The 25451-nt window shown below is 45.8% G+C and overlaps 1 long non-coding RNA gene across 1 annotated transcript; it reads left to right on the top strand.

Moving 5' to 3' along the window:
* On the top strand, positions 1-25451 carry LOC132813940 (uncharacterized). The gene is made up of 4 exons (XR_009644227.1): positions 1-55; positions 677-783; positions 5215-5314; positions 24685-25451. It is a non-coding gene; the product is annotated as an uncharacterized LOC132813940 (long non-coding RNA).

Genomic DNA, 25451 nt, shown 5'->3' with positions numbered 1-25451 from the left:
CCGACGCAGAGTCGCTGTAATAAATGCTCGGGAAGTTATAGAGAGAAAGGATACGGTAAGGAAAGAAATAAACAGGGAAATGGGAGAGAAGCTGTGTTGCCATGAGCGGAGAGGTTTTACAAATTGTGCATGTCGGAAAACACAAATGTGAACGTCCCAGTCCCGTGTTTGCAGTAAATGGGGAATTGCCTCAGCGGCTGCAGGCCTGAGTGAGCGCCGCCATCTTTATTCGGGACAACGATTCACTGGACACGTGCGGGGCCGCCATCTTTGTAGGGGGCAAGGTGCAGCCAGGCGCATGTGCAGCCTCTCTCTGGTACAGAGTCATTGTGATGACAGCAGCCAATCCTGCTCTGATTCACCTCTGGGCTCCCTCAGGACCACTTTGTCAATGTCTAGCTTCCTCAGTCTCCAACCATGGGGGTATGTTTGGTCTGTTTAATACTGTATTATTACTTTTATAGACCCTTTGTAAATGAATTTTTCACGTGGCCCAGCCCCTGACCATGTGCTGCTCTATTATCAGATTACTTTTGTCTTGAATATTTTTGAGTCAAGAATTCTTTTTTCCAATAGCAAGTGTATTTTCCTTCAGTTTCTGACTATCAAATTCTGCACCACTTTCATTCCCTGTCATGCATTTTGCACCCCCTTGAACTGTGTTTCTCTTCCACAGATCCCAGTGATTAATGCCAAAGCCCTGTTGCCTGTGGAGAGGGTGATGCTTGACTTTCTTGTACAGCTGCAGTTTGTGTGGTGAAGGTGCTCCCACAATGTGGTTGGGTAAGAGACATTACAGATTATTCATTACAGCAACAGTGATGATTTGAAGATAATGTCCAAATCAAGAACAGTTTGTAATTTTATTATCATGCTTATAATTTCATATAAAATATCATTGAGAATTTTAGATATAAAGCCAGAGATGGAGATATTAGGTCAGGTGACCAAAAGCATTGCCAAAAAGCAGGTTTTGAGGGATGTCTTAAAGGTGGAACGCAGACCTGTGATGTTTTGTCTGCAAATTCCAGACCATGTTGCTTTAGCAACTGTAGAATCAGCTACACAGTTGAAGTAATGAATTAACAAATTATTGGGAGTCTCGAAGTAAATGGATTGACGAGGTCTCAAAGGATGTGTGGTGCATGGAGCTAGGGATGAGAACAGCCAGGAATCAAGTCAAGAATGAGAATTTTAAATTGTTGTTGCTTATAGGAGCCTTTTGACGGATGAACATATTTGGGGAGAAGTGAGCACGTGGGCGATAGAGCTTTCAATTTTTCTTGAGATTACAGGGAGGTTGAATTTGGGAGGCTGGCCAGGAGTGTGTTTGGATAATTTAAGTCTGGAGATAACACACGATGGATGAGAGTTTCAGTATATGAGCTGAGATGAGGGTGGAATCAGCTAGAAATAGTGGTGTTGGAGTGGGACTGGGCTGTCACTCTTACCTCACCTCTGGGATTCAGCTGGTTGTCAGGTTGTGAATCAGGTGGTAACACAATCGGGAGCTGAGTGGCCCTGGTGGAGCCTAAAATGAGTGTCACTCAGTTGGCTGTTGCTGAGCAGCTGCTGCTTGATAGCCCTGTTGATGAATACTTACATCACTTTCCTGCTGATCGAGGGAAATTGCCTGGGTCGGAGTTGACCTGTGTTTTTGTGTTGAACATCCCTGGGCAATGTTCCACATTGTCAGTCAATGCCAGTGCTGGATGGGTACGTGGCTTTGTGGGTGGCAAGTTCTGGAGCACAAGTTATCAGTATAATTGCCAGAATGTTAGCAGGACCCATAGCCTTTACACTACTTAACCATTTCTTGGTATTATTCGAACTAAGTCAAACTGACTTAAAACTCACGTGTGTGATTTTGGAAACCACTGTTGAAGGCTGAGATGGATCATCCCACTTTGCAACTGGCTGAGAATTGCTGCAAATGCTGCATGGATGTGTGAGATCCCTCCGTTAGTTAGGGTGGGGATATCTGTTGTGCTTCCTGCAACAAGTTGATTAATTGTCCATTACCATTCACAAGTGGGTGTGGCAGAATTCTGATCTGATCCATTGGTTGTGGGATCGTTTAGCTCTGTTGCTTGATGCTGATGCTGTTTAAAATGCAGATGGTCCCGTTTGGTAGCTTCAACAGGTTGGCACTGCATTTTTAGGTATGCCTGGTGCTGCTCATGGCATGCCATCCTTTCCTGTCCATTGTGATGGGTGAGTGCGGGATGTACAAACCCATGAGATTACAGATTGTGCTGGAGTACAGTTCTGTTGCTGTTGTTATCCCACAGTGCCTCAGAGATATCCAGTTTGAGATCCTACATCTGTCCCATTTAGCATGGTGATAGTACCACTCAGCACAAGGGAGGTTTTTCTCAACTTTAAGGTGAGGCTTTGTCTCCAAAAAGACTGTGGGATGGTCGCTCTTGTCATGGACAGATACATTTGCAGCTGATAGATTCATACTGATAAGATCTAGTATGTTTTTCCACCTTGCTGGTTCCGTGACCGCCTGCTGCAAACCCAGTTGAGCAGCTATGTCCTTGAGGACCCGACCAGTCAGTCAGTAATCCTGCAGCTGAGCTACTCTTGGTAGAGGACATTGAAATCCTGTACCCAGAGTAGGCTTGTCACCATTTTATTGCCTCAGTGCTTCCTCCAAGTGTTATTCAACATGGAGTAGCACTGATCCGTCAGCCGTGGGAGCACAGTACGTGGTAATCAGCAGGAGCCATGAGACTTCCTGGTGTCCAAAGTTAATGCTGAGTACTCCCAGGGCAAAAGGTGTGTACATCACTGTGCCATCGCCTCTGCCTGGTCTGTCCTGCTGGTGGGACAGGACATATCCAGAGATTTCAGGAGAAAGTGAAGACTGCAGATGCTGGAGATCAGAGTGGAGAGTATGGTGCTGGAAAAGCACAGCAGGTCAGGCTGATGAAAGGCTTAGGCTCGAAACATCGATTCTCCTTCGCCTCAGATGCTGCCTCACCTTGTTATGCTTTTCCATCATCACACTCTCGATATCTAGGGATGGTGATGGTGGTGTCTAGCCATTATCTGTAAGGGATGACTCTGTGAGGATGACTATGTCAGGCTGTTCCTTGACTAGTCTGTGAGACAGCTCGCCACGTTTTGGCACAAAAAACCCGGATGTTAGTGAGCAGGATGTTGCAGAGCCGAGAGGGCTGATTCTGTGGTTGTATTTTCTGGTGCCTTGTTAGATGCCAAGTGGTCCATCCAGTTTCATTCCTTTGTTGAGACTTTGCAGTGATTAATGCAGTGAGTAGCTTGTTGGGCGACTGTCAGGTTGGCAGGATATTTTCTGCCATTGACAATAGTTCCTTGGAAATCAGGAGATTCCTAATTCGTTATTATTTCATGAATTCAGATTCCATCGTCTGCCGAGCTGGGATTCGAACAGGGACTTCAGTTGTACATTTTAATATTCTGGATAAAAGTTAAATACATTAGGTTTGTTCACTCATTTTAAACATCACTAACCCTGGTTTTGTTTCTTTGTAAACACTGCCCACCATCCTGTCTCCTCCATCCTTCTCTCCAACAACAAGAGCAACGAGCACACTGAGTTTCTCTGTCACTAAGACTGAGACAATCCGACCAGCTGCCTCTGCTGCTTCCCTCCATCCCACTAGCCCACTGAGACAAACTGCCTCACATGGTGTTCCTGGTTTTTGTCCCAAACTTACATCTTTCTCCTCTTGTCAAGTCTTATCAGAGCTCATCTTGATCTTTTCCTAGTCTCGCTAAACCACAGACATTCCAACTCTGTTTCCTCCCCGTCACTCCCCCTCGCCAATTCACAGATATTGTTCCTTGTTCTGTCTGTCTGTCTTTTCTGGTTATGTCCTTCTCATCCATTCTGCAAAAAAAAACTAACATTTAACCTCACCATCATTTGTAAATCCTGCTCCATCCCCACTCTCCCTTTCCTTTATGAATTCCTTGTATTTGGTGTCCCTCCAGGATCTATCCTTGGTCCCTACTGTTTATCACCTACATACTGCCAGGAGGTGACATTGTCTAAAAGCACAGTGTGAGGTTTGACATGTACACTGACGATGCCCAGCTCTCCCTCCCCATCATCCCTCTCCATTGCTCCATTGTTACTCAGTTATCAAACTGCTTATCACATTCCCACTACTTGATTAACTGCAATTTCCTCCGATGAAACATTGTTACGGTTAAATCCATTACCTTCAGTTGCTAATACAAATTCCTTTCCCTTACTGCTGAGCCCCTCCCTCTCACTGGGTGCAGTCTGAGGTAGAACTAGACTCTTCACAATATTGCTGTCATATCTGACTTCAAGGTGACCTTCTAATCAGACATCTACACAATCACAAACACCAGGAATTCCAATCTCTGAAACGTTGCTTGTCTCCACCTCACCCCAGCTCCATTGCTACTGAAACCCCTTACCCGTGTCTGTGTTACCTTAAACTTGGTGAATCCGAAACAGAACCCTTGATTTCGTGACTGGCCCAGAATCTGCTGGCTTTCAGTGTTTCCTGCACAATTACCCCAGATCCCTTTCTGGTGCAGCTTTCTACAGATTCCACCATGTAAATAGCACTCTGTTCTCTTATTGTCCCCTCCAAACTGACCGACTTGACATCTTCCCAAATTATACTCCATCTGACAACTTGTTGCCCCCTTCTCCTGTGTATCTCTCTCTCTTCACAATCCTCTTAGCACTTTACAGTTATGCCTTTTCTAGGAATTTCCCCCCCCCCCCCCCCACCCATTCTTCTAAACATTTACTGGGAACAGTGGGCAGTGTGAAGCATGCAGAGATGCTCTGTTTTTAGAGATACTCTATGGGAGGAACTTGCTGCCCATTGGTCAGAATGGAGACAACTTGCCCATCGAGCTGCATGAACCTTTCACCCCCCCCCCCATGTCTTATTGATGAGGCACAGCGGCAGCACGGAAGGGAAAAAAAAGAAGCAAATCCTGCTCTCCGCATCTCACTGACTCCTGGAATATTCTGTCCCATGTGTCAAAAATCTGCCCTGTTCAGTCGCATGAAATCCCAAGGTGGAAACTCACAGAAACCCACAGAGGTTTCCCCCTGAACTGACTGCTGACCTCCACAAGGGGTAATGTGTCCAGTCATCCTGGGCCAGGAGGAGGAGATGGTGTGAGTTTCTAACCTGAACTGACAGTGATGGAGTTTATAAACTTGTATTACAGGATACTACAGGTGGACATTCAGATGGTAATCTCAGTCATTGTAACACCAAACTCTGATTGAATTAGTCAATTCATCAGGACCTGGATATTCGCATTGTGTGTGAGTATTGTATTCCATCTGAATCCCATTTGCTGCATAAAAGTTCTCTTTGAATCTTCCCAAACCTTTTATGTGTGTCCTGTAATCCTTGTATAATGAGCTGATGGGTGTAAGGTTTATTATTATAATGTATAATTTCTGTAAATCCCTCTGTCACAGCTCCCCTCAATTGCCTTTGCTACAAGGAGAACAACCTCAGTTTCCCCAAACCCCTGATTCCCCAGTGTCTGTTTGATTAGATTACTTAGTGTGGAAACAGGCCCTTCGGCCCAACAAGTCCACACCGACCCGCCAAAGCGCAACCCACCCATACCCCTACATTTACCCCTTACCTAACACTAGGGGCAATTTGGCATGGCCAATTCACCTGACCCGCACATCTTTGGACTGTGGGAGGAAACCAGAACTCCCGGAGGAAACCCACGCAGACACGGGGTGAACGTGCAAACTCCACACAGTCAGTCACCTGAGTCGGGAATTGAACCCAGGTCTCTGGCGCTGTGAGGCAGCAGTGCTAACCACTGTGCCAGCATGCCGCCCACGGCTCTCTATAAGACACACATCAGGATTGTGTTGGAACGTTCTCCACTTGCCTACATCAGTGCAGCCCCAACAATATTAAAGAAAGTGAACATCCTCCAGGACAAAGCACTGTGCCGTAGTGGTGTCCCATCCACCCCTTCAGCATTCCCTCTCCCCATCCCAGAGACACAGTGGCATCACTGTGTAAAAGGGAAAGTCAGCATTGTCCTCCCAGACCATAGGGCTGCTCTCTCATTAGGGAGGAAACTGGAGCCCCTGGAAGAAACCCATGCAGACACTGGGAGAATGGGCAAGTCCCACAGAGACAGTTGTCCAAAGCTGGAAACGAACCTGGGGCCCTGGCAGCAGGGCTAATCACTGAGCCACTGTGCCACCCTCAAATTGTAATTTGATTCACAACTACCACTTCCTCTGATAGTTCATTCCACACACAAACCATTGTCTGAACAAATAATTTTTAAAAATCCCCGAATCTCTTTTTAAAGCTGTTCTGCTGTCACCTTAAAAGCTGTGTACCCAGTCTTGAATCGGGTTCCTTCCTGGAAAGGACACCTGCTGTTCACATTACTGATACCACCCATCCATGATTTGAGTCTAATAAGGTCACTCCTCAGCCTCCTGCGCGCCAGTGAAAGACGTTGCAGCCTATCCAGCCTCTGCTTATAATTCAGACTATCCATTCCCCTCAACATCCTGGTAAATCGCTTTTGAATCCGCTCCAAATACATAATGTCCTCCCGATATCAGCATGGCCAGAACTGGACACAGAATTCCAGAAAAGGCCTCCCAACATCCAAAATAACATCCCAACTCTTGTACTCCAAGGTCTGAGCAATGGTGACAAGTGTGCTAAGCATCTTCTTAACCACCCTGTCTACATGTGACACAGACTTGAAAGACCCGAACCCCTCGGCCTCTTTGTTCCATATCGCTCCTCGATGCCCTGTTTTTAATTAGTGTAAGTCTGCTCTCGTTTGTTTTATCAAGATGTAATATTTTGCATTTATTCCAATCCAAAAATACCAAAAAAATCCTGAGCATTAAAGACAGTGGGAGTATACTTAAGAGGGAACTCAGGAGGGCAAAAAGGGGACATGAGATAGCTTTGGCAAATAGAGTTATGAATAATCCCAAGGGTGTTTATAAATATATTAAGAACAAAAGGGTAACTCGAGAGAGAATAGGGCTCTTCAAAGATCAGCAAGGTAGCCTACGTGTGGAGCCGCAGGAGATGGGAGAGATACTAACAAAATATTTTGCATCAGTGTTTACTGTGGAGAAGGACATGGGCAATATAGAATGTGGGAAAATAGAAGTTGAATATGTCCATCTTACAGCGGAGGACGTGCTGGGTGTCTTGTAACCTGTAAAGCTTGGTTAATCCCCAGCACCTGATCAGGTGTACCCTAGAGCTCTGTGGGAAGTTGGGAATGTGACTGCTGGGCCTCTTGCTGAGATATTTTGTATCATCGATTATCACAGACGAAATGCCGAAAGACTAGAGGTTGGTTAACATGGTGCCACTATTTAAGAAAGGTGGTAAGGACAAGCCAGGGAACTAACGACCGGTGAGCCTGGGCAAGTTGTTGGGGGGAATCCTGAGGAACAAGATGCATGTGTATACTGAAAAGCAAGGATTGATTAGTGATAGTCAGCATGACTTTGTGCATGTCTCTCAAACTTGATTGAGTTAATTGAAGATGTATCAAAGAGGATTGATGAGGGCAGAGAGGTGGACGTGATCTATGGAATTCAGTAAGGTACTGGACAAGCTTCCCCATGGAAGACTGCTTAGCAAAGTTAGATCTCATGGCATACAGGGAGAACTAACCGTTTGGATACAGAACTGGCTCAAATGTAGAAGGCAGGGTGGTGGTGGAGGGTTGTTTTTCAGATTGGAGGCATGTGACCAGTAGAGTGCCGTAAAGATCAGTGTTGGGTCCACTACTTTTTGTCGTTTATATATATGATTTAGATATGAGCATAGGAGGTATAGTTAGTAAGTTTGCAGATGACACCAAAATTAGAGGTATAGTGGACAGCGAAGAAGGTTACCTCAGACTACAACAGGATGTTGTTCAGATGGGTGAGAAGTGGCAGATGGAGTTTAATTCAGATAAATGTGACGTGCTGCATTTTAAAAAAGCAAATCTTAACAGGACTGATACACTTAGTGGCAAATTCCTAGATAGTGTTGATGAACAAAGATATCTTGCAGTGCAGGTTCATATTTCCTTGAAAGTAGAGTTGCAGGTAGATAGGATACTGAAGAAAATGTTTAGAATACATTCTTTTATTGATCAGAGCATTCAGTATAGAAGTTGGAAGGTGATTACAGGACATTGGTTAGGCCTCTTTTGGAATATTGTGTGCAATTCTGTTCTCCGTGAATCGGAAGGATGTTGTGAAACTTGAAGAGGTTCAGCAAAGATTTACAAGGATACTGTCAGGGTTTGAGCTGCAGAAAGAGAGCAAAAAGGCTGGGGCTTTCTTTCCCTGGAGCATCAGAGACTGAGGGGTGACCTCCATAGAGGTTTATAAAATCATTAGTAGCATGGATAGGGTAACCAGACAAGGTCTTTTCCCTGAGTAGGAGAGTCCAGAAATAGAGAGCATAAGTTGAGGGTGAGAGGGGAAAGATATAAAAGGGAACTAAGGAGCAACTTTTTCATGCAGAGAGTGGTGCCTGAATGGAATAAGCTGCCAGAAGAAGTAGTGGAGGCTGACAATTACAGTATTTTAAAGGCATTTGGATACTTGACATGAATAGGAAAGATTTAGAGGGATATGGCCCAGGTGCTGGCAAGAGGGATAAGATTAGGTTCGGATATCTGGTCGGCATGGACAAATTTGACCGAAGGTTCTGTTTAGTGCTGTTCATCTGTGACTCACAGCTCAGTGGGTTTCGGTCCCTTCAAAGATAAATCTTAATCTGTTTTATTTTAGTAAAGCTACAACATTCAGTAGGGCGACAGTTTATTTCTTTAAATACACATCTTATGATAATTTGATAAAGTTTTTTAATATAAAATATTGGTACTAATTTATTCTAGAGCCGTGTTTTGTAAAGCTGTAAGATTGTGTGCCTTTTTCTGGGTCTGTGGACTGTTAAGGTGCAGAGATGGCCATTCGTACAGTGATGTGCTCTTCCTGTTGGATGTAGGAGATTAAGGAAAGTTTCAATGATCTGATTGTCTGCAGGAAGTGAGGATGCAAATCCTGTAGGATTTCCTGGATCAGATGGAGCAATGGTTAAAGGTAATGAAGAATTTACAGGAGCCGGGGGGTGTGATAGGTGGCAGTTTCAGAAAGGTAGGAAAACTGCCGATCCAGTCAGGTAGATGGGTTTCCTCTAGGAAATGGAGGAGCGGAAGGCAAGTAGTGCAGGAGTCTCCTGTGGTTATTTCCATCTCCAACAAGTATACTGTTTTGGAAAGCGTCGGGGGTCACATTTTCAGGGGAATATCGCACTGACAGCCAAGTTACTAGTGTAATGAATCTAGTATAATGTGAGGTATAACAGGTTCCACGCGATCGATGGTGATAGGGGGCTCTCTAGTCTGCAGCACAGACTGCAGTTTCTGTAGCTGATAGTGAGACCTCAGAGTGGGGTGGTGCCTCCCTACTGTCTGGGTGAAGGATGGCTCCGAGGGTGCAGAATATTCTGAAAGGGGAGAATGATCAGTGGGAGGTCGCTGTGCATTGGTACCAGTGACATAAGAGAAAAGGATGAAGTACTGATGAGAGAATATAGCAAATTAGCCTGGAGGATAATAAGCAGGATCTTGTGGGTCGTAATATCTGGATTACTCCCGGTGCCACATGCTAGCGAGAGTAGGAATAGCAGGGTAGAGCAGATGAATGCGTGGCCAAGGATCTGATACAGGGGAGAAGGATTCCCATTTTTGGATCATTGGAATCTCTGCTGGGGGAGAGGTGACGTGCATAACAAGGATGGATTACACCTGAATTGGAAGGTGTCTAATATCCAAGCAGGGAGATTTGCTAGTGCTACTCGGGAGGCATTAAACCAGTGAGGGCGTGGGGGTAATCCTAAAGAGATAGTGAGAAAGGAGGTAACCCTGAGGCTGGTACAGTTGAGAAGTTAGACAGGCACGGGCAAGGCACAGAATGAGGTCGGACTGACAAGGTACAATAGACAATCGGTGCAGGAATAGGCCATTCTGCCCTTTGAGCCAGCACCACCATTCATTATGATCATGGCTGATCGTCCACAATCAGTATCCTGTTCCTGTCTTATCTCCATAAAACTTGATTCCATTATCTTTAACAGTTCTGTCCATCTCTTTCTTGAAATTATCCAGAGACTTGGCCTCCACTGCCTTCTGGGGCAGTGCATTCCATGTGTCCACTACTCTCTGGGTGAAGACGTTTCTCCTCAACTCTCTTCTAAATGGCCTCTCCCTTATTTTTAACCTGTGTCCTCTGGTTCTGGACTCACCCATCCGTGGGAACATGCATCCTGCCTCCAGAGTGTTCAACACTTCAATAATCTTGTAGGTCTCAATCAGATCCCCTCTCATTCTTCTAAATTCAAGTATACACAAACTCAGTCGCTCCAATCTTTCAACATATGATCATTCCGCCAATTCCGGGAATTGTCCTCGTGAACCTACCCAACACTCCCTCAATAGCCACAATGCTCTTCCTCAAATGTGGAGACCAAAACTGCACACAATACTCCAGGTGCGGTCTTACCAGGGCCCTGTACAACTGCAGAAGGACCTCTTTGCTCCTATATTCAATTCCTCTTGTTATGAGGGCCAGCATGCAGTGAGCTTTCTTCACTACCTGCTGTACCTGCATGCTTGCTTTCATTGACTGATGTACAAGAATACCGAGATCTCGTTGTACTTCCCCTTTACCAAACTTGACTCCTTTTAGATAGTAATCTGCCTTCCTGTTCTTGCCTCCAAAGTGGATAACCACACATTTATCCACATTAAACTGCATCTGCTATGCATCCGCCCACTCACCTAGCCTGTCCAAGTTAACCTGTATTCTCATAACATCCTCCTCACATTTCACCCTGCCACCCAGCTTTGTGTCATCAGCAAATTTGCTAATATTACGTTTAAGATGTTCATCTATATTATTAATGTATATTATCAACAGCTGTGGTCCCAGCACCGAACCTTGTGGTACCCCACTAGTCACTGCCTGCCATTCCGAAAGGAAGCGTTTATCACTCCTCTTTGCTTCCTGTCAGCCAGCCAATTTTCAATCCAAGTCAGTATATTCCCCTTTGTAAATCCATGCTGACTCTGACGAATCCTATTACTGCTATCCAAATGAGCCATAATTTCATCTTTTGTAATTGACTCAGCGTCATTCTCACCACTGACATCAGACTAACCGGTCTATAATTCCTTGTTTTATCTCTCCCAACTTTTTTTGAAAAGTGGGATAACATTAGCCACCCTCCAATCTGACTCTACATCTCCTGATTCTGTGTATCCCCCTTTCCCAAGGGACTGAACGTCATCCCTCATCAACAGGGCCATCCCACCCCCTCTGCCCATCAGTCTGTCCTTTTGATAGCACTGCACTGCATTTATTTCAATGCAAGAGGTTTTACAGGGAAAGCAGATGAGCTTAAGATATGGTTTTGAACATGGGACTGGGATATAGTGGGTATGACAGAAACGTGGCTTAGGTTGGACAGGCCAGGTAGCTTAATGTTCCAGGGAATAGATATGAGGAAGGGTAGAAAGGGGGATAAGAGAGAAGGTGGAATGGTGTTTTTGAGTAGGGATAACATTATTGTTGTGCTTAGGGAGGATATTCATGGGGGTTCGCCCGTTGAAATTACTTGGGTGGAACTGGGAAATAAGAACAGGACGATCACCTTATTGAGGTTGTCTGTGTGGGTTTCATCCAGGTGTTCTGGTTTCCTCCCACAGTCCAAAGGTGTGCAGGTTGGGTGGAGAATCCAGGCTGGATTGCCGTATTGTTCAGGGATGGGCAGGTGGGTGGATTGGCCATGGGAAATGTTCAGGGATGTGCAGGCTAGGTGGATTGGTCATGGGAAATGCAGCGTTACAGGGGTAAGATAGGAGGCTCTGAGGGTCAGTGTGGATGTGATGGGCCGAATGGCCTGCTTCCACACTTGGGATTCTTTGACGCCAATTCTACTGGTTTTAAAATAGTTGCAGAAAATAATAGATCAGATCTAAAAGTTGGTGTTCAAAATTGGACAAAGGTGAATTTTGATGGTACAAGGCAAGAACTTTCAATATTTCTTTGCAACCCCCAGGTAAAGGGACGGCTGGAAAGTGGGAACATAAGAACAGAAGGAATAGGAGCAGGGGTAGGCCATCTGGCCCCTCAAGCCTGCACTGCCATTCAATAAGATCAGGGCTGATCTTTTCATGGCCTCGGCTCCACTTTCCTGCTCTCTCACCATAACCCTTAATTCGATTCCTGTTTGCAAATCTACATTTTGCCTTAAAGACATTCAAGTTGATAACATCAACTGCTACACTCAGCAGGGAATTCCACGGATTCATAACCCTTTGGCTGAAGAAGTTCCTCCTCAACTCTGTCCTAAATCAGATACCCCCTTATTTTGACGCTGTGCTCTCTAGACTGACCCGCCCCCCAATGGAAATAACCTCCCTGCTTCTATCTTATCTATTCCCTTCTTAATTTTATTTTTTCCAATACAGCCTCCCATTCTTCTAAATTCCAACAAGTATAATCCCAGTCTATTCAGTCTCTCCACATACACCAATCCTCTCAACCCCCGACTCAAACTAGTGATCCTCCTCTGCACCCCCTCCAGTGTCAGTACATCCTTGTTGAAGTAAGGAGATCAAACCTGTACACAGTACTCCAGGTGTGGCCTCACCAGCACCCTGTACAACTGCAGCATAACCATCCCTCTAGCAAGGAAGGACAATAAACCCTTCACCATCTCTTTTAGTCCCCTGGGATGCATTCCATCACGGCCAGGAGACCCATGTTCTTTTGGGCTGTTATCTTTCCAACACTACCTCTTTACTGAGAGTGACTGTTTCCATGTCCTCATCTGCCATTGCCTCCATAGGCCTGTGAAAATGAGACAACAAGAGTACATGGACAGTATGTTCCTGTTAAAGCCAAGTCTGGTAGGTGTAGAGAATGCTGTGTGTCTAGAGAAATTGAGGGTCTGGTCAAAAAGATGAAGGAGGGATATGGCAGCTACGGACAGCTGGGTTTGAGTGAATCCCTCGGAGTATAGGGGCAGTAGGAGTACACGTGAGGGAAAACAGGAGGGCAAAAAGGATACATGAGATAGCTTTGGGGGGAAAGAGGTTTAAGGACAACCCAAAGAGATTCTACAAAACACTAAGGACAAAAGAGTAACCAGGCAGAGAATAGGGACCCTCAAAGATCAACAAGGCTGTCTGTGGAACCACAGAAGGTGGGAGAGATACTACCCAAGGATTTCATGTCAGCTTTTACTGAAAGAGGATATGGAAGCGAGAGAGTTTGGAGAAATAAATAGTGATGATTTGACAACTGTCCATATTACAGAGGAGGTTGTACGGGATGTCTTATACAGAAAGCTGAGTAAATCTGTGGGACCTGATCAGGTGTATCCCAAATCTTTGTGGGAAGTGATCGCCGGGCCCCTCGTTGAGAGATTTGTATCACCGATAGCCGGAGGTGAGGTGCTGCAAGACAGGAGCCATTATTTGAGAAAGGTGATGAGGAAAGGCCAGGGAACAATACACTGGTGAGCCTGAGGGTAGTGGCAGACAAGGTGTTGGAAGGAATTCTGAAGGACAGGTTTATATGTAATTGGAAAGGCAAGAAGTGATTAGGGATAGTCAGCATGGCTTTGTACATACATCACTAACTTGGACTTCAGAAAGACATTCAAAAAGGTTCCACATAACAGACTGGTTAGCAAGTTAGACACCATGGGATGCAGAGAGAACCAGCTGTTTGGATACAAATTGGCGGGAAGGTTGGGGACGGAGAGTAGTGCTTTTCGGACTGGAGGCCTGTGATGAGCAATATGGTGTAAGGATCAGTGCTGGGTCCACTGATTTTCATCATTTATATCAATGATTTGTGTGTGAATATATGAGGTATAGTTAGTAGGCTTACAGTAGACATCAAAATTGGAGGTGCACTGGACAGTAAAGAAGGTTACCTCAGAGTACTTCAATCAAATGGGCTGAGGATTGTCAGATCGAGTTTATTTCAGATAAATGTGAGGTGCTCCATTTTGGAAAAGCAAATGAGGGCAGGAATTATACACTTAATGGGAAGGTCCTGGGGGGTGTTGCTGAACAAAGAGATCTTTCAGTGCAGGTTCATAGTTCCTTGAAAGTGGAATCATAGGCAGGGTAGTGAACAAGGTGTTTGGTGTACTTGCCTTTACTGGTCAGTACATTGAGTAGTGGAGTTGGGATGTCATTCTGCGGCTGCACAGCACATTGATTCAGCCACTTCTGGAATTCTGCTTTCAGTCCTGGTCTCCCCGCTATCGGAATGATATTATGAAATTTGAAAGGGTTCGGAAAAGATCTGCAAAGATGTTGCTAGGGTTGAGGGTTTGAGCTATATAGATAGAGGGTGAATAGGCTGGAGCTGTTTTCCCTGGAGCATCGGATACATTTGTGAGGAGCATGGATAGGATGAAATCCCAGAGTCTTATTCCCAGGATATGTGAGTCCAAAGCTTGGGGGCACAGGCTTCAGGTGTGAGGGAAAAGATTTAAAAGGGATCTAAGGGGCAATGTTTCCAGCTGAACATAGTACGTGTGTGGAAGGAGCTGCCAGAGGAAGTGTGGAGGCAGGTACAATTACCCAGTTATGCCTTTGAGATGTTGTATGTGATTAGCAAAAGTTTAGAAGGATACAGGCCAAGAGCTGGCATATGGGATGATATTAATTTAGGATATCTGGTCGGCATGGACAAGTTGGATCGAAGGGTCTGTTTCTCTGCTGTACATCTTTATGGCACTACTAAAATTAAGATGGGTTTCTCTTTTATGGAGAGTTAGCAGAAGATCAACTAATTCTTCTTGGAGCTGAGAAGGTTAGGCAGGGATTTCGACCAGGAGCAGATTTGTTTCCAGGATATTTAATTTACAGAGAGACAGACGGAGAAATTATTAACGTCACAATTTTGAGTAACTACTTTCAGGTAAATGGCAAATAAAACAGATTAAAAATGTGAAGATTATTGTACTCACTAAGTTCTGAGCATCTGGAACAGTTTGGACGCAGATTCAGTAGTTATTGAGAAAACAAATTTGGAATTTAACTTTTTTAAGGAAGGATTTGGAGGGCTACAGACAAATGGGAGGTGAGTTGGGATAGACTGGCACCATCTCCAGAGGGGCCAGTACAGCTGAATAGCCCCAAACCCCTGTGCTCTGCGTTACTGCCCCATTCACTGTGAATGATGAAGCTCATCCCAGGGCAGAGTCCAAGAGACATACAGCATGGAATTAGACCCTTTGGTTGAACTGGTCCATGCCGACCAGATATCCCAACATTTGGCACATATCCCTCTACACCCTTCCTATTCACATGCCCATCCAGATGCCGAATGGTGTAACTGTACCAGCCTCCACCACTTCCCCAAACAGAAGATTCCATACAGGCACCCATCTCAGTGTGAAAAACGTTGCCTCTTGGGTCCCTTTTAAATCTTTCCCCTCTCACCTTAAACCTACACCCTCTCGTTCTAGACTCCCCCACCCCAGGGAAAAGCCCTTGTCTATTTTTCCCATCCATACTCCTCATGATTTTAGAAAGCTCTATGAGGTCACCCCTCATCATCCGATGCTCTTGGGAGGAGCCCACTCATGTCACAATGGGGCCCAGGTGATTGACAGCAGCTTCAGACCAATAGGAGAATTGGCGTGATCCTTCGGCCAATGGGAGTGAATTGGGGTGGGTCCAGCAGGCCAACACATGGCCATGAGCTGTGCAGGCGCAGTGTCACTGTGAGAGAGGTCCTCATGAGTGTGAAGGGAGTGGGAGAGACTGCAAAGTCTGGGGAAGAAATTGAGTTATTGTGGACTGGGAGGGTTTATAAACGCACAGTTTTAGGCTGCTAGACTTAAATTAGAAATTCCTGGTAAATTAGAACCAAAAGAACTGCGGATGCTGTAAATCTCACTCAACAGCCAAAAGATACTGGAAAAGCTCAGCAGGTCTGGCAGCATCTGTGAAGAGAAATCGGAGTTAACATTTTGGATCTGCTGACCCTTCCTCAGAACTGATGCTACTGAAAAAAATGTTGGTATATATGCAGAAGATCGGGGTTAAGGAGTAAATGATAGGTGGTGATAGAGTCCAAAGAGATGGGAGCAGTTGGACAAAGGAGTGGATAACGATCTGGCTGGGGCAGGGTGAATAGCCGTTTATGGGGACTGTTAGTGGCTAACTATAGCTAATGTGTAATGGTAGGTTATGTACTAACAAGGCCTGGTGTGTGTGGGTTAAGAGGCTATGGCGCTAGGACATTGGAGAGTTCAGGACCTAAATTATTGATTTTGATACTGGGGCTAGAGGGGTGCAGGGTCCCCAAGTAGAAGATAAGGTGTTGTTCTTCCAACTTGCGTTAACATGTGGCGCTGGAAAAGCACAGCAGGTCAGGCAGCATCCCAGGAGAAGGATAATCGACGTTTTGGGCATATTCCATTCATCAGGAATGCCGGGATTGGGAGTGGGGTGGGAAGTAAGAGGGCTGAGAGATAAATAAGAGGGATGTGTGGTGTTGGTGGGAAGTGGGCTAGGAAGGCAATGGGTAGATGTAGTTAGAGGGTAATGGAGATAGGGTGGAGTGGATAATTGGAAAGGAAAGTGGACAGGTGGGACAGTTTAAGGGCGTGGTGTCGAGTTGGAGGGTTGGATCTGGGATAAGGCAGGGGAGGGGAGATGAGGAAACCTTGATTCTGTGGTTAAAGGGTCCCAATTTCTTCCTCCAGGCGTCGGGTAGCTGGGATTTGGTGGTGGAGGTGGCCCATGACTTGCATGTCCTTGGAGGAGTGGGTAGGGAAGTTGAAGTGGTCAGCCACAGGATGGTGGGGTTGGTTGGTGCATGTGTCCCAGAAATGCTCCCTGAAACATTCCGCAAGTTGGTGTCCCAGGAGACAACATCGAAAGCAAAGGCCATAATAGGTGAGGTGTTTGGATGTGCAGGAAAATCTCTGCTGGATGGGGAATGGTCCGTTGGAGGTGAGGGGGAGGTGTGGGCACAGGTTTTGCACCTCTTGTATTGACAAGTGAAGGTGCTGTGAGTGGAAGGTGGGTTGTTGGGGAGCATGGCTCTGACTAGGATTCACAGGGAATGGTCTCTGTGGAATGCTGAAAGGAATGGAGAGGGAAATATATCTCCGGTGGGATCTGATTGTAGGTGGTGAAAATGGCGGAGGATGATGCGTTGTATCTGGGTGGAAGGTGAGGACTGGGGGGTTCTATCCTTGTTGCAGTTGGAGAGGTGTGGTTCAATGGCAGAGGTGCGGGAAGTGGTGGAGATACACTGGAGAGTATTGTTGACCACGTAGGAGGGGAAATTGCAGTCCTTGAAATATGGTGTGTTTTGGAATGTTCTGCCAGCTTGCATCAAGCTTCACTGGAACACTGCAGTAAGCATGAGACAGAGATGTTGGCCAGGGAACAGGTTCGTGTGTTAAAGTAGCAGGCAGCTGGAAGCTCAGGGTCTGTTTTGCAGCAGAACGTAGATCATCAACTGCCATTTCCAGCACCTCCACTGAGCTGCTGCCAGACACAGGTTCCTGTCCCCTCCATTCACAGCTATTCACCCTCCCAGCAGATTGTTATCTACTCCTTTCTTTCCAAATGTTATTTTTTCTTTTGGGCTCTGTCCCCACCTATTATTTACTCTTTACCCCCTATCTCCTGCAGTCCAAAGATGTGCAGTAAGGTGAATTGGCCAAGCTAAATTTCCCGTAGTGTTCAGGGATGTATAGGTTAGGTACATTAGTCAGGGTAAATGTAAAATAATAGGGTCGGGGAATGGGTTTGGTTGAGAAACTCTTCAGAGGGTGAGTGTGGACTTGTTGGCCGAATGGCCTGTTTCCACACTGTAGGGATTCTAATTTTCCCAGCTGCAGTCAGTTCTGAGTGAGGGTCACTGGACCTAGAATGACCCTTAGTGTGTGCAGAAGGAGGAAACGGGAAAGGGGAGTTGGATCAGTTTAGACTGGAAGGGTTTAATTACACTCTGTACAGGTAGTTAGGCCTGAATTAGAAACTCTTGGTCCCACGTTTACAGCAAATGGGAAAACGGCTGTGGGCCTCAGGCGGTGATGGGTTCTGGGTTATGGCCACCATCTTTATTGGGGACAAGGTACAGCGAGGCGCATGGGCATATCCTCTTCCTGGGTGGGGTCGGGGTGATTTGAAGAGGAGCATTTACACATCAAACACATACCAAGAGAAGTATTTGTCTTTACTGTTCAGCCTGCACTGACTGTGAGTTTTATTTTGTGAATTCATTTTATAGGATTTTATTTAATAATTGAGACAGGGATCTCAAAATCAACTTTCTATCGTCAGCAGGGTCATCAGGATCGGAATACCATTGACATTTAACTGGGGAAGGAGAAAGGTGTGTCTGTTCTGTCTGTGGGAAAGTATCTCTTTTTTTTCAAGCAAAAAGCAGAAAGATGTTCCAAGGGATCACCCTTTGGGTTTGTGCTCAATTCTGGGCCCTGAGAGGGAACACAGATTTGTCCAAATTACACCTCGTCTCTACATAGGAACTGTCAGATTTAGACCCAATCACCCACTTTCTGATGTTAACCTGTAAACTCCTCATTTTCAATTCCCTGCAAGCTTCTGATTAAAATTCCTTATGGACTCAAATTCCAGCACCATTTCGGGTGGAATGTTCCAGGTTTTGACAACTGTCTGTTCATTCAGAAACTGCTGAGGTCCGTATTGACTCTGGGGTTACAAAGGGCTGAATTGAAAGATGAGATGCAGTTCTTCAGCTCCCATTGAGATGCATTGGAACAGTACAGGAGGCTGAGGGCAGTGTAGGTGTGAGCAGACAATGAAAATGACAGGGCTGCACCGTGAGGGCTGCTTGGTTCAATGAGAGTGTTTTGGAGTTGGGTGTAAATAGAGCGAGGGGAGACAGGGAGAAGGTGAACCACAGCTTCAGTTTTAGTCCAGGCCATTCAGCAATTCACATGTTCCCAAAGGGAACAGCCAAGTTGTAAGCGATACCTGCTGAGTGTTTTTTTTAAAACAGTTTTTAAAGTGTAAAATGTCAGCTTAAGTAAAGATCGGGGCTTTTGATGATAATGGAAATGTTGGAAGAGAAGGAAGGTTTTTGCTCATTTAAATTCTCCTAATGGGAGTAACTAGCTGAAACTAGAGACACATTGTTACAGGAGCCCTCAGACCCGTGGGGCGCTCCTCTTGTACAATGTGGGAAATAAGGGACACTTCCAGTGTCCCTGACGGCTGTGTGTGCAGGAAGGGTGTCCATCTGCAGCTACTGGGAAACTGCTTTTCAGACCTGGAGCTGAGAGTGGACTCACTGTGGAGCAATACTGAGAATGTTATGGACGGCACGTTTAGTGAGTTAGTCACACTGCAGGTGAGGGTTACACAGGCAGAAAGGGAATGGGTGACCATCAGATCAAGCAAAAGGCTCAGGAAGGGAGTGCAGGACTCCCCATGATCATTCGCTTCTCATACAGATATTGTGCACCGCTTGGGATTCTATAAGGGAGGGAACAGGTGGGGTTGCCTCTCAGGGGAAATCAGCAACAGCCAGGTTCATGACCCCACAGAGAGCTCCGCTGCACAGAACGGGAGGAAGGAGAATGGCAGAGCTATAGTGACAGGGGATCCAGTAGTCAGGGTCAGAGACAGGCGCGTCTGTGGCCACTGACATGAATCCAGGACAGTGGAATTGAACCCAGGTCCATTTATTGATAAAGTGCACAGACTAATAAAGGTCAACGTCCCAAATGCAACCTTCAGCACTTGGTCACCCTAAAGCTCTATTTTCCAGGGTCTGTGCACTTACTCTGAGCCCTTCAGAGGGATTGAAGGGGATGGGGAGAAAACAGGAACAGGATTGTGTTGTAGATCTACAAACTAACCGTCACCCTCCCCTCTCAGTCTCCCCCCTCTGTCTCCCACCCCCATCGTACCTCCTCCCCACCGCAGGGAAAAGACCTTGTGTATTTACCCTATCCATGCCCCTACTGATTTTATAAACCTCTATAAGGTCACCCATCAGCCTCTGACGCTCCAGGGAAAACGGTGTATTCATCCTCTCCCTATAGCTCAAATCCTCCAACCCTGGCAACATGCTTGTAATACTTTTCTGACCCCTTTCATGTTTCACAATATTGTTTTGAGAGGAAGGAGACCCGAATTGCACGCAATATTCCAAGCATGACCTAACCAATGTCTGTATAGCCGCAACATGACCTCCCAACTCCTATACTCAGTGCTCTGACCAATAAAGGAAAGCATATTAAACACCTTCTTCACTATCCTATCTACCTACGATTCTGCTTTCAATGAGCTGTGAACCTGCACTCCAAGGTCTCTTTGTTCAGCAGCGCTCCCGAGGACCTTACCATTAAGTGTATACATCCTGCTAATATTTGCTTTTCCAAAATGTAGCACCTCACATTTATCTGAATTAAACTCCATTTGCCAATCCTCAACCATCTGACCAAGATCCCGTTGTAATCTGAGATAATCTTATTCACTGTCCACTACACCTCCAATTTTGATGTCATCTTACTAACAATACTTTCTATATTCACTTCCAAATCATTTATATAAATTATGAAAATTAGTGGATCCAGCACCGATCCTTTGTGACACCCCACTGGTCACAGGTCTCCAATCTGAAAAGTAACCTTCTGGCACCACCCTCTGTCTTCTACCTCTGAGCCAGTTTTGTATCCAAACGGCTCGTTCTCTCTCTGTATTCCGTGAGATCTAACCTTGCTAACTAATCTCCCATGGGGAACCTTCTTGAACGCCTTACTGAAGACCATGTAGATGATTTCCACCCTTTTGCCCTGACTTAAGTTCATGAGACGTGATTTCTCACACACAAAGCTGTTAATAGTATACAGGACTTAACTCTGTACATTGGAGTCTGCGTCACCCAGTTATGGGTGTTCATATTCTGGATAAAGTTCACGTACACCAGCTTTGTGTTAGTGACTGTGTATCGAGTCTTATTAATATCACCAACACAGTGAGTTCCTTTTCAAAGGCAGTCCCTATATCCCTAACCCTGCTCCCATCTGCTCTGTCTCCTCCATCCCCACCAGAGACAGTAAGTGGTAGGAGCTCATGGAGTTTCCATGTGAGTGAGACGGAGAACATCTTCCCTTCTTTCCTCTAGTCCACCAAGAAATGGTGGTAGTGTCCTTACCTCTGGACCAGGAGGATCAGGTTCAAAGTTGAGTGACAGCATCTTTGAAGTGGCTGATTGGAAAACCTGCCCAAGCCACCAGGCCATACTGTCTCCCAGCTGTCCCTGCCTGAGCCTCTAAACAAAACCTTCCTGTAGTTTCTCTCCTGTTAGACTCTCCCATTGCTCAGTTTGTCCAGGATCCCCTCCTGCTGCTGCACTGCTCATGTCCCTCACTGACCTGTCCATCCCCCAGTGTCCTCCACATTCATTCATTGTTTACAATCCCATTGTCCCAGTCCTCCAGCCCCGCCCCCACCACCCTATTGGGCAGTGGCTGCTGTCAATCACTCAGGCTCCTGTGTGATCTGGAGCATGCTCAGCAGGAGGGGAGACCGGTGCATGGGCGCAGTGCTGGGCAATTGTTGGTGTATGTGCAAGGTGGGTCAGTGCCAGGGAGAGCGGCTGTGGGTGTGTGGGATTGATCTTTCATTGGCAGCTCACTCCCTTCCTCCCTCTGGGAACAGGTCCCAGGGGAATGGCCCCTCCCCTGGTATCGGGACAAGTGGTCGGCGTATCAGTGGGGGAGTATTTTGCAGAAAGTTATCAGAACTCGGGTGAAGATTCAGGGATGTTACGGAGAGGAACATTCATTTTAGTTCATTTTTATTCAACCAGATATGATTTGGCCAGTGTGTGCAGGATGGTTCTCATCAGAGGATCGGAGTAGGGGAATAAATAAGAGGTTCCAGATTGGGGGGGAAAAAGTCAGTCCGTTCTGTCCCAGAAGGAAGCCCTGGGAGGTGTGGGGAGGATTCACCAACACCCAGGAGGCTCCGAGTCAGACTCATTGATTTGATTAGATTAGATTTCCTACAGTGTGGAAACAGGCCCTTCGGCCCAAACAGTCTACACCGACCCTCGGGTTACCCACCCAGACCCATTTCCCTCTGATTAATGCATCTAATATTATGGGCAATTTAGCCTGGCCGATTCACCTGACCTGCGCATCTTTGGATTGCTGGAATCGAACCTGTGACCCTAGTGCTGTGGGGCTGCCGTGCCATCGTGCCACCCCTTTTTTTGGTTTTTAGTCTGTAGGCAGGAGCTAGGAAGCTGAATTCAAAGAGAGGAGAGTGTTAGAACTAGGTGTGGAGGGAAGGAGTGAGGAGATTATTTTGGATTTCAGTTCACAGAAGAGAGAAATTGTGAGACTGAGATTTAAAGCTTTGGGGGAACAAAGAAACTGCAATTTAATACTATAATTGTCTTATGAATTTCCATCCTGTGTTAACGGTGGTGACTTGTTTTCTCTGTTGTAGAGAACTGAAAGGGCAGATTTGCAGATGAGAAATTTAAATTGAACTTCATTTTCAGTTTTGATAGTTACTTGATCCGTGCCGATCTGAATATCATTGGCCTTTTTCATGTGGAAGGGAAGGTGTGTATTCTGTCCGTGGGTGAATATTTCAAATGTCAGTGTGACTGGGAAAATTACTGAGGTACAGCCAAGTCCATGTTAGCGTGGTGACTGTGGAGAGAGGATCAATCTAAACATCAGGTCATAGGCAGAGAACAAAGGGAACTAACACCTTCAACATATTGTCTCACTATAAACCATTGTTAGCAGCTAACCTGAGAATGCAACTTTAAAAAGAAGGGTTTTGTGATTTACACATGAAAGAAGTCAAACTATCACTGTATTCTCACAGATGAAAGGCTTAACAGACAATTAATTTTTCAATGTATAATTTCAGTTACATCACACTGCAAATTTTTGCTATAAACTCTGTGTTATGATCGAGCCCTCCACAATCACCTGATGAAGGAGCGTCGCTCCAAAAGCTAGTGTGCTTCCAATTAAACCTGTTGGACTACAGCCTGGTGTTGTGTGATTTTTAACTTTGTACACCCCAGTCCAACACCAGCATCTCCAAATCATGACTCCTTTGGGGAGGGTGGTGAGTTTTGGATTCAGCTTTCCAGTTATTACCATAAGAAGATGAGCACTGGGTACAGGAGAGGCAATGCAGCCCTTCGAACCAGCCCCACCATTTAATACGGTGATGATTGAGCTCACCTCGGTCTCAGCTGGGTTTTCCTGCCTGCTCTCTCTCACCCTTCATCTCATTGCAAATTCAACATCTGTATCTCTTCATTAAATCTGCTCATTGTCCTGGCATCCACTGCATTTTGAAGAGGGAATTCCACAGATTCACAGCACATTGAGATAGGTACATTCTTCTTCATGAAATTAGAATAGAATCCCTACAGTGCAGAAACAGGGTATTCGTCCATGGAGTCCACACCAACCCTATAATGAGCATCCCATTCAGACTCACCCATTCCCTGTATTTCCCATGGTTAATGGCTTAACCTGCACAGGCATGGACACTGTGGGCAATTTAGCATATCCAATCCTCCTAACCTGCACATCTTTGGACTGTGGGATGAAACGGGAGCACCCAGAGGAAACCCGCTCAGACACGGGGAGAACGTGTAAACTCCACACAGTCACCTAAGGCTAAAATCAAATCCAGGTCCCTGACACTGTGAGTCAGCAGTGCTAACCATTGAGCCACCTCTGCTTAAAATCTGCTCCTCCTATTCACTTCCCACGCCCCAGTTGGCTGAATCTATATTCCTTACATCAGAAAATCAGGTTGTGGAAGCAGGTGTCTCAGTAAAACCCAGTGACAGCCCATATGTCCTGTGTGTCTGAATGGGGATCCTATACACAACACCCTCCAGTCCACATTTTTCATACACTTTCCAGAGACAGGGCTCCAGTGGCTTCTTGGGGACTACAACACCCACAATCCCTGTGGCAGGGACCACACGTGTGTGGGGAAACCCCGCACTGTACATGTACAGAATGTGGGCGGGTTTTGGAGCATGTGCTTTAGGTAAGTATACTTTGCAGAAAGTATTTCACACTGTGATTGGCTGGGGAAGGGATGCATCTGCTTCTGGTATTGATCTGTTAGGGGGTCACCACACCATGTAGGACCACTCTCCATCCCCAATTCATTGTAATGCTGGGAATCAACAAATGGGAAACAAAGAAGGATCTGACCCATTCTCCCAGACTGAAGGTTCCTCTTCTGTCCAGGATCTGCCACCTCCCTTTCTGTTTCCTTTTGTTTCATTCTGCTGTTACATTATTGACTTGCAGCAACTGAAGGGAAAGGAAGTGAACCCAGAAAGGGTGCAGAGTCTAACCAGGGACGGGAAGTGGTGGCATGGATCTGTTTATCAGTAACTCCATGAGAATGGGGAGGGTGTACATTAGGGGGTAGCAGAGTCAGAATGGTGGGAGAGAGTAAGTGGGCTGGAGGGTAACAGCTTCGGGGGAAGAAAGGGGAAAAAGATATTCCAAAGAAGCTAGAATTGTCTGCTCTGAATTTCTAATCTGTACATATTCCTTTATACAGGGTGCTAGATGGTGAAGATTTGCAGACTGAAATCTCAAAATCATGTGCAGATTGTGATTATGTTAACCAGCATTTGAAGAACCAAAGATAGAGAATCACTCGGCCAAAATCCTGCAACACTCCCACACAGCATTGTTGGTCTATCTGCACCAAATGGACTGTGAATGGTTCAAGACAGCAGCTCACTCCCATCTTCTCAAGGGTAACTAGAGATGGGGAATAAATGCTGGCTGAGCCAGTGATGCCCATATCCTGGAAATGGTTTCTATCTCTAGTTGCTGAAACCCAGTTGATGTTACTGCAGGATGATGAGGGACGCTGAGTGCATCCTCCAGGAGGCAGCACCATCACATTACCCCTGCCTACACCCACACAGTAACACAGCAACGTCACTGGAACAAAAGGCAGTGAAGCCAAAGGAGGACTTAGATATAGTTCTTCGAGGTAAAGTCATGAAAGGGGATTGGAACACAGCAGGAACAGGAGACTGAGCTGGATGGTCAGCTGTTTCCCATTGAATGGTGGAGCAGGATTGAAAGGCTGAATGGTCTCCTCCTGCTGCTATCTCCCAGGTATGTATATAGCCATGGAGCCCGGGTAGGAAGGAGTGGGCAGGGATTCTCCAGGAGATTGCACTTCCACAACAGGTTTCAGTGAGGGAAGGTTTGATGGATTTTATTTAACATTTATCTTTAACACAAAGTTTGTAAATTTTGGTTTTAAAATGTTGTAAAAGTTTTTTGCACAGCAAATAAAATTAAAGAAAA

The sequence above is a fragment of the Hemiscyllium ocellatum genome, unplaced genomic scaffold (genome assembly GCF_020745735.1).
Source record: "Hemiscyllium ocellatum isolate sHemOce1 unplaced genomic scaffold, sHemOce1.pat.X.cur. scaffold_560_pat_ctg1, whole genome shotgun sequence".
In the NCBI taxonomy this organism is placed as follows: domain Eukaryota; kingdom Metazoa; phylum Chordata; class Chondrichthyes; order Orectolobiformes; family Hemiscylliidae; genus Hemiscyllium; species Hemiscyllium ocellatum.
Note: the sequence above shows the minus strand (reverse complement) of the source record. Positions and strands in the feature narration are given on the sequence as shown.